General features: G+C 33.7%; 1 protein-coding gene across 1 annotated transcript in view; it reads left to right on the forward strand.

Moving 5' to 3' along the window:
• CENPW (centromere protein W) overlaps window positions 1-18,117 on the forward strand; it is a 145,159-nt gene that overhangs the window by 87,317 nt on the left and 39,725 nt on the right. The window contains exon 3 of the transcript XR_012095039.1: window positions 6,653-6,727. The gene's annotated coding sequence lies outside the window, so the exon portion shown is untranslated. The remainder of the gene's footprint in view (window positions 1-6,652; window positions 6,728-18,117) is intronic.

The following is an 18,117-nucleotide window of genomic DNA, read 5'->3' on the forward strand; positions in this document are numbered from 1 at the left end:
ACCTGTTGGAATATCATGGGAGGTGAGGGTTTTAGTGAGGGTTCGTGTGTGGCATAATCCTCAGCTGGGGCACTGGGCTCACCTTCCAAGTGGTTATGCCTCATCGATTAAACTGTCTCATTGCTTGTATATCATTGATAAGAATTGTGTTACATGGCCATCTTTTGCTTTGAGTGTATTTTATTTTTTTAAAATTTTCTATGGTATAGGTAAGTAAAAATAGGAGGTCAAAATTACATGGCAGAAGAAGCAACTTAGTGTCTGTCACACAAGCTTACTAGCCATAGCCAAATCTCTTTGTTATGAAAGTGTGAATTTGTTCTAAATTGATAGGATTTGAGCACCATATGAATTTTACATTTCCTAATTATGTGGACACCTAAAACATCTACCAGCTACATCAGTTTACTGTGAATTATAAGCCACATCTGTCTACATTTAGTGTTATAACTTCTAGTCCAATTCCAGATAACCCTCCTTCCACTACCTCACAATAACTCACAAGTTGCAACTCTTCAGATATCAACAAGAAAGCTTCAGATCATTTTTCAAAGTAAAATATTATCTTTATTATAATATTATGCATTTTTAATCTATTGAATGAGTGTTACTATTTTTGTTAGGTTTCTGTTTTTTTAATATGCAATCAACAAAGTATTCAACTGTTGTGTGACTAACCCCATTTTCCACAACAAACAAAGTATTCAACTGTTGTGTGACTAACCCCATTTTCCACATAAGTCCTATGTTTGTGATATACAATTCTGCATAGTGAGTGTTAGGAACACAGACGTATGTTACAGCAGAACTGATTGTACACATGATGTCTGGACTTTGTTAAAATCTATGTTTGCTTTCCATGAAACTATCTGGCTCTTTTAACTAGTGAAAGTTAAAAATGAAACTCTGCTTTTTAACTTATCTTCCCTTATTATTCTAAGAGAAGAGCAGAGACCTTTAAAAACTAAACCATATTGGCATGATCTCACCTCTCATAATGGAGTTACCAAATGCTCTGAACTTGCAAAATGATGTCTCACCCAAAAGAAAAGCTTACCTTTTGTTACCTCTTGGCAAACTAAGATTTTTCAGGAAAATCATGTTTTTCCAAAATGATTATTTGTATATTATTTGCCACAAGGCCCTGATCAGAGTTAAATTTATTTTTGCACATATCCACATATAGTACACATGTATCTTGACATTTATTTCTTAGGTGCTAAACCCACTGAAACTATACTTCCTCTGTAATCAGTAAACTACAGGACTTCTTAAATGCTGATAAAATTGCAGAAGTGTTTAAATATCATTAAAAAATACCTTGACTATTATTGTCATTTTCAATGCGTTTTAACGTCATTTCATAAAGAACTGAAAATATTTTCATGACTTTGTTGAATTTGATTTTGTATTTTGCCGTGGTATAGGTGTAGATATACTCTAGCAACTACAAAGATTTAATATGTTCCTTTGTATCCCGAATACAGTGGTCTAGTAGAGGGTAATTTTGCAGAAAAGAGAGCTCCTGGAAGATTCTTTTCAATTCTGGGTTTGGGGGCAACACATTCACATGGGAGCACTCGCTTTCCTGTCTAGAGTGATTGAGAAAATGAAGGAAGACAATAACTTCACACTACAAGTGATTATTCTCCAGGGAAAGAAAGTCTAAAGGTTTCTTCCTCTTTTAAAAATTTTCTTTTACTGGCAGAAAGAAAATTGTGCTCACCACTATAAAGTGCTTTGCTCTTGTTCCAATGTAGGACCATCCAACTGTGCCTTGTTTTTTTTGGTAAAGTTGGATACATAATTTTTCTTGACATAAAATCATTACATGCTCATTTTAGAAAATGCAGATGAACATAAGAAAATAACTATAATTATATATGCCACCTAGAGATAACTTTTACTACTGTTTTTGTATGTATTCTATTAGTTCTGTTTCTGTATACATTGTACATAGACTTCACTTTTTTCAATTAATACAAAGAGCACACATAAACCATCTCCATAATTATTTAATATGTTGAATACATATTTCATTTTATGTTTGTACAATAACTTATTTAACATGTTTCTCATTATTAGACATTTAATTTTTCCCAAGTTTTTTTTACTTGTAAATAATGTCTTGATTAATCTCTTTTGTTATTATATCTTCTTGTAGGCTAATGATTATTCCTTAGGATACATCTCAAGAAATATACAAAAATGTCTATGTCTATCTTTCCACACCCTTGCTAAATCAGAGTGTTATTGTTCTATTTCTTTACTTGGTAAGTGAAAAACAAATATCTTTTTTAAATTTGTGATATAGTTTGGATATTTGTTCCTGCCCAAATCTCATGTTGAATTGTAATCCCCAATGTTAGAGGTGGGACCTGGTGGGAGATGTTTGGGTCATGGGGGTGGATCCTGCATCCCTTGGTGCTGTCCCTTCAATAGTAAGAACTTGAGAGATCTGATTGTTTAAGTGTGTGGCACCTCCCCCCAACTCTCTCTTGTTCCTGCTTTCAACATGTAATGTGCCTACTGCCACTTCACCGCCTGCCATGAGTAAAAGCTCCCTGCTGCTTCCCCAGAAGCTAAGCAGATGCCAGTCAGCACCATGCCTCTTTTCTTTATAAATTACCCAGGCTCAGATATTTCTTTACAACAATGCAAGAATGGCGTAATACAATTTGCATTTCTTTGCTATTCAGTTAGGCTGAGTTTTAAAATATATTTATTAATTATTTAGAGTTTTTCCTTATAGGTGTATTATGTTTTAGACAATTTCTACAGGGATCTAAGAATTCCTTAGAGTACATTGAGAACAAAAAGTCCTCAAATGCCCCTCTACTTTTTCCCCAAAGTTGTTTCCTCTCTTACAAGGCAAACAAGAGACATTTTAATTTTGATACAGTTTTTTTTCATTCCTTTATGCCTTTGTCTGTGTTTGTCCTTCTTCCTCGGATATCCTTCCCCACCTAAGAGAAAACATGTCCTCAGACTCCAAGGTCAGCTCAAATGTCTGTTCTCCCACAGTATTCTGTGGCATCTGTTAGCTCACTTATCATGGAATGCCTGACTTTAGGATTAGTGACCCATGTCTGTGTCTGGAATAGATTCTGAGCTGTTTTGTGTACTGACTGTATCTTATAATTTCTCTCTGTGTCACTCCCCACCCTTGATTTATCCACATCATGTCTTGAACATATCAGGTGTGTGGTACCTAGTAAATTTATATTTACAAACAAGTGATGAAGGGAAATACTCATCATGTCTTGAACATATCAGGTGTGTGGTACCTAATAAATTTATATTTACAAACAAGTGATGAAGGGAAATATAGGTAAAACACAATTTGGCTTTGTAACTCTCTTAAGTGAAATGAGCCAGTGCTCAACATAGAAAAGAATGATTTGCCTTGAATAGATTTAAACTTTAATTTAGTATATACGACTGCTTACATATGATCCATTCAAATAAAATAAAAAAGATATATATATGCCAGCATAATTTAAATAATTACACTTTTCATTGTCTGTATCTTTGCTATACATTGAACAAATGGAGCAGGCAGAGAGTTGTTTTGCACATGGGTCTGACAGATTTCCTCCCCCGTGGGTCCTGGTCTGATGGGGTTGTGATGGTCACTGCTTTGGGAAGAGTTTTGAACTGTTTTCATAGTAGTGGGTGCTAGGAAAGGTCAGTTGTTGATATCTATAAAGATTATTATTGAATCCTGACTGAGCGCAGTGGTTCACGCCTGTAATCCCAGCACTTTGGGAGGCCGAGGTGGGCAGATCACGAGGTCAGGAGATTCAAGACCATCCTGGCCAACATGGTGAAACCCCATCACTACTAAAAAAAAAAAAAAATTACAAAAATTAGCCATGCATGGCGGCGCTTGCCTATAGTCCCAGCTACTAGGGAGGCTGAGGCAGGATAATTGCTTGAACCTGGGAGGCAGAGGCTGCAGTGAGCCAAGGTGGTGCCACTACACTCCAGCCTGGGCGACAGAGCAAGACTCCATCTCAAAAATAAATAAATAAATAAAATAATAATAACATTAAAATTTAAAAAAAGATTATTATTGAATCCAACTAGTGAATGTTTTATAAAATAAGAAAGACCATATTTTCACTTCATCTTCCTCACCACTATCCTACACACATGCATACAGACATAGTCAAGCCAGCTGAAATCATTACTTCAAGGACAGGAGAATTTTCTTCCTATTTTATCCTAAATATCTCTAGGACAGCCAAGGAGGCTGTTAAGTATACTATTTTGATTTTATGAGATAAACACCTGTTGATTTAAAAGTACATAAACTTCTAGTCCATTGGACGATTAGAAGGAAGACCTGTCTTTTTTACCTCCTGAATGCTCTGACCCCAGTGCATTTTTGCTTGTTTGTTTTAATCTGCTAATGTTGGATTGCATTTTAAAAGGACATACAATTGAACAAGTGAAGTAAAGCAGAGCAATGGCTGAGATTCTCTCATCCTTCAAGGATTTTTCCTGTCTAAGCACAATGTATGAGATTTGGGGATTGTTTCTCCAAACATACACTAAACCTGATTATATTGATGAAACCACTTCAAATGCATTTCCTCTTAAGAGTGTTTACATTTTCAAGTAAAGTAAAAGAAGCAGTTTTCTTTACCCCCTGCTTCACAATGAAGCTGGTGAGTTTTATCAAACAATTCGTTATTATGAAATTCTAACAAACTACTTGCTGTGGGTGGAAATGCAAACAATCTGATTTTTCCTGAGTTCTTAATCTAAACTACTTCTAGTCCTATCCTAGCTTATATGTATAATAAATATGCAAATCATGTTATTTCATGCCACAGCAACCTGGAGGAGAGTGTTATGGAGATGGGTTATTAGAAATGAGCAATATTGGCTGGGTGTGGTGGCTCACACCTGTAATCCCAGCACTTTGGGAGGCTGAGGTGGACAGATCATGAGGTCAGGAGTTCAAGAGCAGCCTGGCCAACATAGTGAAACGCCGTCTCTACTAAATATACAAAAATTAGCTGGGCGTGATGGTGCGCACCTGCAATCCCAGCTACTTGGGAGGCTGAGGCAGGAGGATTGCTTGAACCCGGGAGGTGGAGGTTGTGGTGAGCCAAGATTGCACCACTGCACTCCAACCTAGGCAACAGAGTGAGACTCCATCTCAAAAATAAAAAATAAAAAATAAAAATGTTTCCTTGGTTCTCATTTTCATCTCCTGTTTTGAGACTTACTTCAATTCAAAGGTTTTCTTTTATCTGGGAATTATGCTGCGTGGCATTCATGTGCTCTCAAATTCTCAATGTCCATAAATACCCATGGCACCTGTCACCCATACTGTCTACTCCCTACACCCTATGTTCCCAATACCTTTGCTCTTAGAAAATACTGTGAGTATAAACAATTGGCTGTGGGCTGCAACTCACTGCCCATGGAACTGGGGTATGGCTTATATCCTGTACCCTACAATGCTGCAAGGTCATTAGCAAGTATGTCTCTGTTGTCTTCATACTGCTATCCCCTCTCTAGGGGTATATACCAAAGAATTGGCTTGAACCTCAGTATCTTACAGTGTTTTTTTTTTTAATCAACTTTTTAAGGTTTTTTTTTTTCCCCCCATTGTAATTTGCAGTCTCCATCTCCTTAAAACTCAGATATCGGGTTGAGTCAAGAGACTAATCTGATTAGTAGTAGGCTCCTTATTATACTGACTATCACACTTAGTACCACTCCTGCTCATCAACCCAGTTGTTTTTATTGGCCCAAGTCTATGAACCTGATTCTCATCCATTAAAATGATCTGTGTCCATTCTAATGCCTCTCACTCAGATAAACATCTGTCTGGGTTGCCTGTATCTGCCAGACCTGGACACATCTGTCTGAATCCGAGCTGTGCACATCACTTAGACTTGGGACCTTCCACACTATGACAGTCTCTCTCTCCAAACACAGTCATTGCCCTAAATCTAATTCAAACTTCATATCTAAAATACCAGTTTGTTCTACTACCCTAGATCAGGAAGTATTTTTTTTTTAATATGGCCTTCTTATGATTAAAACCCATTTTTAAGAAAACTTTGGGGTAAGGAGTGGCAAGCGCAAACAGTGATTTTGTGCTAGTTGTCCTGGATTTCTGTGAACTGGCCCAGTCTGCTCAGTGGAGGCCTGTCAGTTCTGATTCTTTGATTTGAGGCTTATCTCTATGCAAGTGATATATAGGAGTCCATTGTCTTCAAAAATTTATATTTTTAAAGATTATGCATAACACATTTCATTTAGAAACACATTTTAGTTATTAAAAACTGTTATTTCTACTACATTTAGTAGTTTTAAAGATTCTAGAAAAGGTATTCCTATGTTTAATTCTGTCCTTCCCTCATTTTACTATATGTTAGGCCTTGTGCTAGAATCTATTTATCATGGTAGTTTAAAATGCCCAGGGCTACCTGGTAAGCTGAATAAACCTTGACTGGAGAATACTCTGTATGCATCAGAAACCCAGTGACTGTGTAAGAAGAGAATAAGCATTAGCTGCTTATACGATAACTAAGTTTTTTTCTCAAGTTAACTTGATTTTATCAGACCATTGGTGTAGTATCTCAGAAAGCAGTGGAGCTTTTCTCTCAGCTTTGTTGTTGCTTTTCAGGTATCTTAAAACTGAAGTGTAGAGAATATGTTCAGCAGGGAACAAGAGGATTCTTTTAGAAATAAGAGGTACAAGGTGAGTAAGAAATTGAGCAAGTTGAAAGAAATTTAAATATATGTAAACCAATGTTCTAGTCAGATAGTTTAAGAAAATGCAATGTAAAATAGCTTTTAGCCAAACCTCTTTTTGGGAAAAAGCATAAAATATTAATAGCAAGTTTTAGTCTTAAGTCTCAACCTTGTCTTGATTATGGGATTTATGGGTAAGGGGAATGATTGAATTTAATGAAAATTTGCATAGAGGATGATGATAATTATTTTATCACTCTAATCATTTGCTATTTTGGAAGTATGCCTTTATATATACATAATAAATATGTTTTATTCTGTTTTATATGAAAGAATATATCATTTTAAGCTGACTAGTGAAGTGACCATTTTACTTGAAGTTATTTTCTCTCTGAATCCATCAGGAAACATTTGAATAGACTTTCTTCCAAGATAGGCAAGCACTTGTAGGAGCAAAGCAAAGTGCTGGTATGCAATTTCAGAAATCTGTTGACTACATGTTCCCATATGTGTTCCAGGAAATTCACATTTGGATTTCAGTACAGCTCAGAGTTATGGTAGTGCTATCCAACAACTTTTTTGAGTGGTAGTTTGCTTGATACCAACATGAAACTTGCCAAACCCAGCAGGCCAAATCCTAGTTTTGGAATATGTGGGAATCAAGAAATCAGCAGTTAAATGATGAGGGCTGTATCACTTTCAGTCCTGTAAGGAAACAAATTCTACCTAATGGTGTAGAAGGTCATTTTGAATATAACCAATAATCTTTTAAAAATGAAATGTCTCTTTTGTGGCATATCATAATACATATAACATTTAATAATAAAAACCTACTCTATTACATTTCTTCTTGTGAATACTGTCTGCAATGTTTCAGCTTTTCAGACTTAATTATAGCTGGCTAGACATGTACAATTATGCTTACCTCTAGAAATGAAAACACAGTAGTATTCATTGTGTGTATGAAAACTAAGTTACAAATTCACCTTACAGCTACTCTGTTTCAAAACTGCCCCAGTTAAAGTGAATAGATTGGCATTAAACTCATTGAATACAGAGCTTCACATCTTCTAGTAAAACATTGCTATTAACTTGGCAAAAAAATGATGTGTTAAAATTACAATACATATAATAAAATAAGAAATTATAACCCACAGTTGATCAGCCTGTTTCTGTTCCTGAGAATAAGCTATAAAATCTGAGTTCTGGAGGAGACATCAAAGATCAATGATCAAATGCCCAGGCTTTATTTAGCAAAGGTACAGCCAAGTCATTCAATGTGAATTGCTGTCTGTTCTATTTCTATTTCTGAAGATCCAGATTATGTTGTTTCTTCCTTGTCTGTTTCGATGCCTAACCACATAATGAAAAATTATACAATAACTCTAATTATGGCCCCTCCTGCTAAGGTTTACAAATATTCCTTGTAATGTTTTTAAAATCTTTCATCTTGTCATGACATAGAACAATTGGTTAACATTCTCCTTGTAATAACCTTCCACTCTAAGAGAGTAGATAAAGCATCCACTTCTTTGTCTTAAAACATCCCACTTCTTTGACAGTATGTTGTAATAATTGTTTTTCCTCTTTTTAATAGTTCTTTCTTGGCCTCTGGAAATTTCATTTTAATAACTCTTTCAAAAGTGGAAAAAATATTTTATAATGCTCTTGAATGAAAATGTGAAAAATGGCAGGTACATTATTTTCTGTCCTCTTTACATAAATCTGTACATTTATGGTTATATTATGCTTACTTTTTCCTATTAATAGGTTATTTAGCCTCTCAGCCATTGTGATTGATATATTTTTTTTTTTTTCTACCTTTCTGGTGCTGTAGTAGACTTTATCCATCTTATATCTGTTTATATAGAAGGAGAAATTCTGGATGCTTTAGTAAAACTTTGTGACTTATTAGTATCCTATGTCTGTTGTGAAACTTAGGTAATTTAAGGCTCATATCCTTCTGTTAAGTAAAAATGTGAATTTAGCATCTTTGTAATTCCTACAATCTATGTTACTTATGTAATTAATTTTCTCAGATAACCATTATTATTCCAATTTTACTGCTTAAAAATATTAAATGTAAAGCTGAGTCACTTGCTCAATGTAATGTCTTATTAGATAGAGGCATCTGAAAACCTTTGGACCACTGCCCTTCCCACAAGACCACATTGCTAATATTTCACTTTATTTGTGTGGATAAAGCCTTGGGCTCTTAATGCTTCACGGTTTGTTTTTTTAAAAGTATGCTATCAAATGCAGTGCAAATTTTGGAGAAATAAATATTACATTATATTTTTTAATGAAGTAAAAATAATGTTTCAATGCTGTTATGCTTTCATTAAAAGCTTGGCCTATAAATGATTGTGTGCAGTCAATTGAGGGGATTCCTTTTGGGACCAATCTTATTATCCAGAGTTTAGTGTTCCGGGGTCAGTGTGGGTAAGAAGGTTTATAATGACATAAAAAAATATTGCCTGGCAATGAAACCTCTGAGACTAGAGCTTATCATAATCGATTTGATGTATTTTCTGTATTTTTCTCCCACCAGTTACATTTACTAGATAATCTAGGTGTAATCCTTCCTAGAATCAGGGAAGTGTACTAATCACCTTTGAAAGACTTTTTAGTCTATGGTTTTGTAAAGCTGAGTAATCAAGGACATGATAATTTTAATAAAATGCTTTTCAGTCCACCAAAGTTATTTGTTTCCAGGATGTTAGTATTATGTGACATGATGATAAAAGAAAGTGATCACAAATCTGTTAGTTGAGACATCACTTCTACAGAATCTATAGTGTCTTTTGAGGTCCCAGCTTTAGTGAGGACTGTGGACACAACTCTACTTATTAATATCACCCAGATATGATATTTGCTTCTAAATATGAGACATTGATGGCATTGCAGGGAGATATATTTTAAATACTTCCACGATGTTAAGGATGCAGTTTGGGGTTCAAGCTCCTGAAATATGAAGCACAATACCAAAGATGAAAACTTTTAAAACTATTTTAGATCAATGACCTCACAAAATTTTTCACTTTCCTTCAGAATGTTTAAAATCTATTTATTTTTTGTTAATATCTAATCATAACTCCCCTTTTCACCATGTGTCATTAGGCTAAATAAATAAAAATAAATCAGCTGAATTTTGTTTGCTAATAGAAATAAAAGAAAAATAGAACTTATAGATATGCCATCTGATTTCTTTTAGGCATATGGCCTGGTTTCTTTCTGGCCCTAGATTAATGTATTAGTTCACATGGCTGTTATTTATTAAGATGTATGAATTAATAGTTTACATTGGAGAGTCAGTATTCTAATGCCACATGAGGAAAAGTTCTGTAATGGGCATTGAAGCTTTTTTTTTTTTTTTTGCATTCATAGGGTGTGACTTGCTAATTGGTAAACTACAGTCAACCTGTATATGAGTCATTTAAAAGTTTTCATTGATTACGCACAACAGAAGGAGGTCTATAGACAGTAATTTTTATTTTAATGCCAAACTAAATGGCTTATTTCTTTTAAGCAAAGTTTCTTAAACAAATGTGTTTAAAATTTCCTGGCATGAAAAAAGGAAGCTAAATTTGTCAGAAAATTAAAATAGAAAGTAAAGCCAGTTTACATTTAGATATTTCTCAAAATTAATCTTTCCATACCGTATGTTCTTATATAAAACAATCAGATATATCTGTATCATGCTCATTTTTGACTCTGGCCCAGTTGAAATTGGTTTTCCACCAACTCTGCTGAAGGCCAAGGCCATGGCCCTTATAACTTAAGCCAAATCAGACAACGAGCAGCCTCTTTGGCTCCTTGGTTGGTGGAAAGACTTTGTAACGTTATAACCTCAGTTTGAGCAAAAATACAACTTGAAATTATAGTGTCTTCTGGATTTCTTCACCCAGTTTTGTCTACAAATGGAAATAAATTTATATACTTACTAAGTAATGGAGACATACTTTAAGAATGTGCTTTTTAATGTTTCCAAGAATAAAAAATTAATAATTGTATGGAAGTTACTATAACAATTTCAAGCTCATTGACCTTTTATTTTTTTCAAATTATTAATTTTAGTTTTGTTCTACTCTCATTTTATTCCCATATGGGAGCTAGGGCCTGAAATGCACATTTTCTAGTGTTGAGTGTTTGGTTTATAGTGCTAATATTTCTGCAAGGTCAAAAATAAAGTGAAATCAGTTGATAGTAGAAGGTTAGCTTTAGAAAACATTGTGCTAATTGTCTCTATTTAAGGAGCTAGTGCTGGAGTGTAGATTCCGTAAATAGAATTAAAATATAAAAACACTTTTCTATAGTGAATATTTATTGATCAATTGGAAAACAATGGGAGATTGACTTTTTTTTTTCTTCCAACAGAGAGACCTTTAACATTGCCATGACTTTGTATTATTCTCTCATTATTAGTAATCACCCTGGAAGAAAATGTGATGTTAATGCCCAGTAAAATGTAGTCTCTCCCACTCTCTCTCCCCCCTTTTCAGACATTCTCTTTTTATTTACTTTTCACACTTTATTTTATAAATTGCAAATTAAATACCTTTCTTAAGGGCTTTTCTTATTATATAAACCTAAATTGGGCTTAACAAATTAAGAAACATATATGAAGTATTTCATTTGGATATAAACCTTAAATAAAAATGTTGCTGAATGATATGTGACCGATTGAAAACTAAATAAAGTTAGGGCTCCAAATGACTAAGGTAAAGTATAGAAAGGGAATTATCTGATCTCAACATGACACAGGAAGAAATCTATTTGTTGATAGAAAAAATTAATCACATATTAACATCTGGACTTCATGTGGATACAGTGTTTGTTTAACAATTAGCAACAGTGCCTGTTCAGCTACATTCCTACATCTGGGAACAAAACAACATAGGAACTAAAAATAAAGACAAGGAGAAAATAAAAAATTGCCTGCTGTAAAATAGCACAGTTACTCTACATTATAAATTAAAGGGATCTTGTCACCTTCTTTAGGAGTACAAACACACTTTCTGCAATAGATACACCCCAGATACTACCCAGAGATGCCCTATAAACTGATATTTATTATATATTCAGGGGAAAAGATTATAATTTTATATCATGATGAAATGAGATAGGACTTAAAGATTCATTGAAAATGTTTTAAAGCACTTGCATATTGATGCACTTTTAATTAAACAAAATATAGCAATATCAATTGATAGAATAATTATGTTTCTTTAAGACATAGTACACAAGAACTGTTTAAACTGTATTACATACTTTGAAGAAGGTAGCTTACATAGATACAAAAGAGTATACATTGGTAATTTATGGCTAGCAACATTGGTAATTTATGGTAATTTATGTATTTTTGTTATGTTTACAAGGAGAAAAATTATACCAACTACACTGGATGATCTGGATTTTTTTTTCTCCTATTAAGAAGAGCAAAATAAATATTTACTTATGCCTAAGAACAATCTTATACTGGCAGTTTTCCTGAGACTGTAATGCAGGTTTGTATTCTCTGTTAAATTGTAGATTCTATGGAAGATACATTCTATAGTTTCTCCAAAGTATTGTAGAATATGTACCACATGTTTTCTGATGCTGCTTATCTTTTAATTGGCTGGAGAATAAGCCCATATGGTAAACACAAGCATGGCCTATAGTTCATCGTAGGGATGAAAATATTCTCCAGAGATTTGAACTTTGCTTGTCAGATGCCTCTGGGCCCACTTGAAAGAGGTTGGTTATTGCCTCTGACATTGGCCCAATAACCTTAGAGCAAGAAGGAAGCCTGAAAACTTTGGCCCATAATACTTGGTTATGCATGTATGAGGGTTTTCTCTGGGACTTCTCAGGGAAAGAGGAGTTTTTTCCTCCTCCTTGGTTTTAGCTATTATTTCTTTATTATATTGAAAAGTTTCAGTCTATCAGTCATTACTGTTGTGAACAACTGATCACTAATATTTATACATGAATGTTTGTACCAAATTGATTATTTTTCACTTAAAGATGACTGTAGTTTATCAAAGCTAAGAAACTTTGAAATATACCTGCTTTAGGCCAATGGAGCCAAAGATTTCTAACCACTCTCTCTAGGCTTTCTTATACTTCAGGCCATTTCCGAATTCTATAGCCAAGATCATGGTGTTCCCCTGGAATCATTAAACTACTTGTTCTTCATGACTTTCCATATCATATTCAAACCATTCATCCATAACTTCAAGTAATTCCTAACCTCTACCTTCATCTCTTTCCACACTTCCCTATTCTTCAGCTCATAGACTTTCACAAATTTTATTTTTCCATTTGATTTCTTTACCATTTTGATTGCAAACAGAATTATGAAATGTCTAAGTCAGATCATTTTTGGTAGTCAACCTTTGATGAGCAGATGCATTTATTAACACATCTACTTCTAGAAGACAAAAGTCTCTCACTCTTCATTGGGTCTACTTATATTTAAATGATTTTACATGTATGTATGTATGACTGCCTAGTAAGAAGGAAGAAGAGTTTTAAGGAAGGGGGATTCATTCATAGGTGACAGCGTGAATAAATATAGTTTGTGTAATTTCTTAAGCTCTAAAAGTAGCCATAAGCAATATATAATTTGTATAATTCCTTAAACTCTAAAAGTGGCCATAAACAATGAACATTGAACTAAAAAGAGAAAAGACAGTATACCTTCTGTCTCAAAGAATGGGAATTTCAGAATCTGACTCTTTTGTATTGCAAGTGCCACTGGGGGTTATTATTTCATTAAAAAGTAATTTAGTAACATTTATGTTGTTTTACCCTTTTTAAAAGTAGTATCTAACATATTCTAAATATTCATCAAAAGATAATTATTTTTCTTAATTTTAATGAATTTAAAAGGTAATTTAGAATTCAACTATAGATCTAATTAAAGAGTATATGCTAATATATAGAGAACATGTTATAGATGTCTACAGAAAAGAGCATCATATCAAACAAATTGAACAGGTATCTGCAAAATCAACTTATTTTCATAAAGGTCAGAATATAGTGGGGTATTTTAGCAGATATATACCTTCTAAAAAAGTCATCCTTCTGCTATATTTGGCATTAATTAGATAAATTTGATTGTAGGGCCTAGCTTAATAACGTTTTAATGGAGGATTTGAAAGGACTGGAGAATCCTAGTGAAGATGATTAAAGGTATTCAGAAAGAATGGTCCATTTGAGGAGGGTCAGAAGTGTTAGCTGTATTTGTATTAGAGAGGGAAAACATAGGTTGCTTTTAAGTACTTTGGAACACAATGGAAGATATTTATTTGAGTTTACCTAGTAAGAATTTGACTCCCTTCTAACATAATTTTTGTACAATAGAAACTAGAAGACTAATGTCACACTCCTCAGAATCCTTTGCAGCATGGCAGATTCTGTTCATGGTCTACATTCTACCAAGCAGATATACCCAATTAAGATTGGCAGGTGAAAGTGAGCGGTAGTGGTTATGTAAATGAGATCTGATCAGCTGGCAGTCCTGATGGTGCATTTAGTTCTGTTATGGCTAGCAATGATCTAAGTTTCTGGTAACCAGTCCCTGGTGACTTAGGTGTTAAGCAGCAAGATGATAGCTGTTTAGCTGTCATGTGGACACTAGAATAGCCTATAGAAATTTGGGCATTTTTCCTTGGATGCTCTGTTCCTGACTCTAGTAACCAAACAGAATTTTTTGTTCTTCCAGAGATTCTGTAAACTTCCTAACTTCACTCTATTCCCTGTCACAATAATCCCCTTTCTTCTAAAACTGGGATAGTGGATTACTTAAAAAAAAAGTTTAAAAATTTCTATAGGTTTTGGGGGAACAGGTGGTATTTGGTTACATGAATAAGTTTAGTGGTGATTTCTGAGATTTTGGTGAACCTATCACCCGAGTAGTGTACACTATGCCCAGTTTAGTCTTTTGTCCCTCACCCTTCTCCCACCCTTTCCCCCAAGTTCCTAAAGTCCCTTGTATCATTCTCATGCCTTTGCGTCCTCATAGTTTAGCTCCCACTTATGAGTGAGAAAATATAATGTGTGGTTTTTCCATTCCTGAGTTACTTCACTTAGAATAATTGTCTCCAATTCCATCCAGGTTGCTGTGAATGCCATTATTTCGTTCCTTTCATGGCTGAGTAGTATTCCATGGTATATATATGCCATGATTTCTTTATCTACTCATTGATTAATGGGCATTTGGGCTGATTCCATATTTTTACAGTTGTGAATTGTGCTGCTATAAACATGCATGTGCTAGCATCTTTTTCATATAATGATTTCTTTTCCTCTGGGTAGTACCCAGTAGTAGGACTGCTGGATCAAATAGTAGTTCCACTTTGAGTTCTTTAAGGAATCTCCACAGTATTTTCCTTAGTGGTTGTAGTAGTTTACATACCCCCTAAGTGTAAAAGTGTTCGCTTTTTACCACTTCCATGCCAACATCTATTAATTTTTGAATTTTTGGTTATGGCCACTCTTGCAGGAGTAAGGTGAGATCAAAACCACGTTGTGGTTTTGATTTGCATTTCTCTGACAATTAGCGATGTTGAGCATTTTTTCATATATTTCTTGGCCATTTGTATAGCGTCTTTTGAGTATTGTCTATTCATGATCTTAGCCCTTTTTTTGATGCGATTGTTTGTTTTATTCCTGCTCATTTGTTTTAGTTCCTTATAGATTCTGGATGTTAGTCCTTAAATAGATGGGACATAATTACACTAAAAGCTTTCTGCACAGCAAAAGAAATAATCAGCAGAGTAAACAGACAACCCATAGAGTGGGAGAAAATCTTCACAATCTATACATCCAGCATGGATTACTTTTCCTGTGAGTAAGTTTTCTGCTTGTTACTACCATTAATCAAATTTCTTTGTAATAATAACTAATGAATATTTTTTACATGTCACCATTTAAAATATTATCGCACTTAATCTTTACATCTGCTTTATGAGCTTCTAAGTTTCCCCAAAACACCCAGTGGTTACTTACAAAAAGATAGTCAGATCCAGGTCTCTTTTGATATGACCACTTCTAAGAAGGATGAATAAAGAAAGTGGGTTCAAATGTAAGTCAAAAAGAGGTCATTTTAGGCATAAAAATAAGCAGTTTAATAGAATACTAATTGTATCTATGGAATAGACTAATCAGTGAACTCAAAGTTTTATCACTGAACATCCTTAAAATGACAGGGTTGGGGCCAAGGAATCGTTTGTTAGACTAGACCTCATTTGACATACTTTTTTAGCATTTTGGTTCTTTACTTTTATACATAGAATTTCTAAATTTCTATTTGATCACTGTGATCTGATGTTATTGTCTTCATAGTGACAATGTAATTTTATGACAATACGATTATTTAATAGAATTATGAGATTTTTATAGTCAGCTGTTTATTTTTTCTAAGAAACAGAACTACAAAATATTTAAAATTTTGTAGTAATTCCTTAACATCATTATATATCCAAAAAGTGTTAAAATTTTCTCAATTGCTTCATCAATTTTTTAAGAATTAGTTTTTTCAAATCAGAATTCAAAGTATATATATTACAATGTTTTGACATGTATCTTGAGTCTCTGTTGATCTTTAAGCCTCCTTTACTCCTAATTCCTCCTTGCAATTTATTTGTAGAAGAAACTGCATAATTTGTCCAGAAGAATTTCCCACAGTCTGGATTTTACTCATTGCATTCCTCTAGAATTATTCAATATGTTCTTCTTTTCTCTATGTTTTCTGTAAACTAGTGGGATTTAGAAACTTTTTCAAATTCAGGTTTGATTTATTCTGCATAACAAAAGCACTTCATAGATGGTAATGTGTACTTTTATCAGGAGGCCTGGTTGTTTCTCTTAGATCCTTTATTTCATTAAGGATTGGTGATATTCTAACTCTGTGGTACCTTCATTTATTATCTAACAACTTCTCTAAGGTAACTAGTATGTTTATTCTATTTTCTATATTATCTTTTCTTTCTCCCTGCACTTCTTAATAACTGTGCTATATCAACATTATCATGACATATAGCCATTATATACTATAATGCTTTCCTTGCATTTATTATTTAACCTTGGTTCTATAGGTAAATAAGAATTTAATTATTACTACTGCTCCTTATGTGTGATCCTTATTGCCTGCTCTCCAGTCATTTTGGTATCTGAAGTTTGTTCTGCAGTAGAATACTGTGGACGAGCTCTATGGGGCAATATTTCTTGAGTTCTTGTGTGTTCACAAAAAGTTCAACACTTTTATTTGTAGGTCACTTAAACTGCATATAAAGTCCTTGGCTCACGTTTTCTTTCCTTGAGACTCTCAAATATGTTAAGATATTTCATTATCTTCTATCATAAAGCATTTCTCTTAAAAAACATGACGTCAATCAGGTCTTTTTTTTTTTTTTTTCCCTGTATCAGTGACTTGGTCTTTTTGTTTAGACACTGAAAGGATCTTAATTTTTTCTTAAAAGTTGTTTTTACTAGAATATGTTTCCCTGTGTTCTCTTCTGGTTAATTTTTTTCTAGGTATATGGTTTGTTCTTTCTGTATATATGTAGCTTGAACTTTTTATTTATTTCAGAAAAGTTTTCTTGAATTTACATTTTGGTCTGAATTCTATTCTATTGCTTTAGGTCTCTTCTTTGGAGACTTCTACTACATACGTGTTTGATTTTTTTTTGCCTTCTTCTATCTCTCATTACTTTCTTTTAAGTTGTTTTTCTCTATTTACTTTTATATTTTACTTAAATTTCCCTTTTTCTATATTCTGTTTTATAAGGCATTATCCATGTATCCAAATGCTTTTTTTCACTATTCAAATCCATTTATTTGTTCTTGTATTCCTTTAGGTTTAGTCATCATTTCTGAAATGATTTTTCTTTTATTTCTAAGTCTTTCTTGAGTTTTGTTCCCTTTCTTTACAAGTATATTTTTTTCTTCCCTTCAGCTCATTTCTGTTTCTAATTTTTCTGCTATTCTTTCATAGTTTCTATTATTTTACAAAATTCTTTTAGATTGTTTTGAAATATTAGGAAATATTTTTATCTGTTTTATGGGATGTTTCCTGGCATGCCTCTATTATTTACATGACTATTATCCTTATTTCCTTACAAAAACTTTACATGTGATCTGTCCACAATACATTCCTCTTGCTGATTTTAAGTGAGAAGTGTTTTCTTGTATTCAAAGAGAGGGAGGGTCAGATGAGCCTTCCCAGTTTCATGGCTCTGGACTTCTTCTCCATACTTCTATCCTGGAGCTTCTCTTTTCTTTGCCATTAATGTTTCCACCCTGCTTCTACTTAGATTTTCCTCCAAGGTATTTCTTCTTAGGTTGAGCATTTGTTTTGAAAGGGTCCTTTTACAATAAATTATGTTGGTCGAGACTCCTCTGCATGAT

Source organism: Chlorocebus sabaeus, chromosome 13 (assembly GCF_047675955.1).
Source record: "Chlorocebus sabaeus isolate Y175 chromosome 13, mChlSab1.0.hap1, whole genome shotgun sequence".
NCBI lineage: Eukaryota > Metazoa > Chordata > Mammalia > Primates > Cercopithecidae > Chlorocebus > Chlorocebus sabaeus.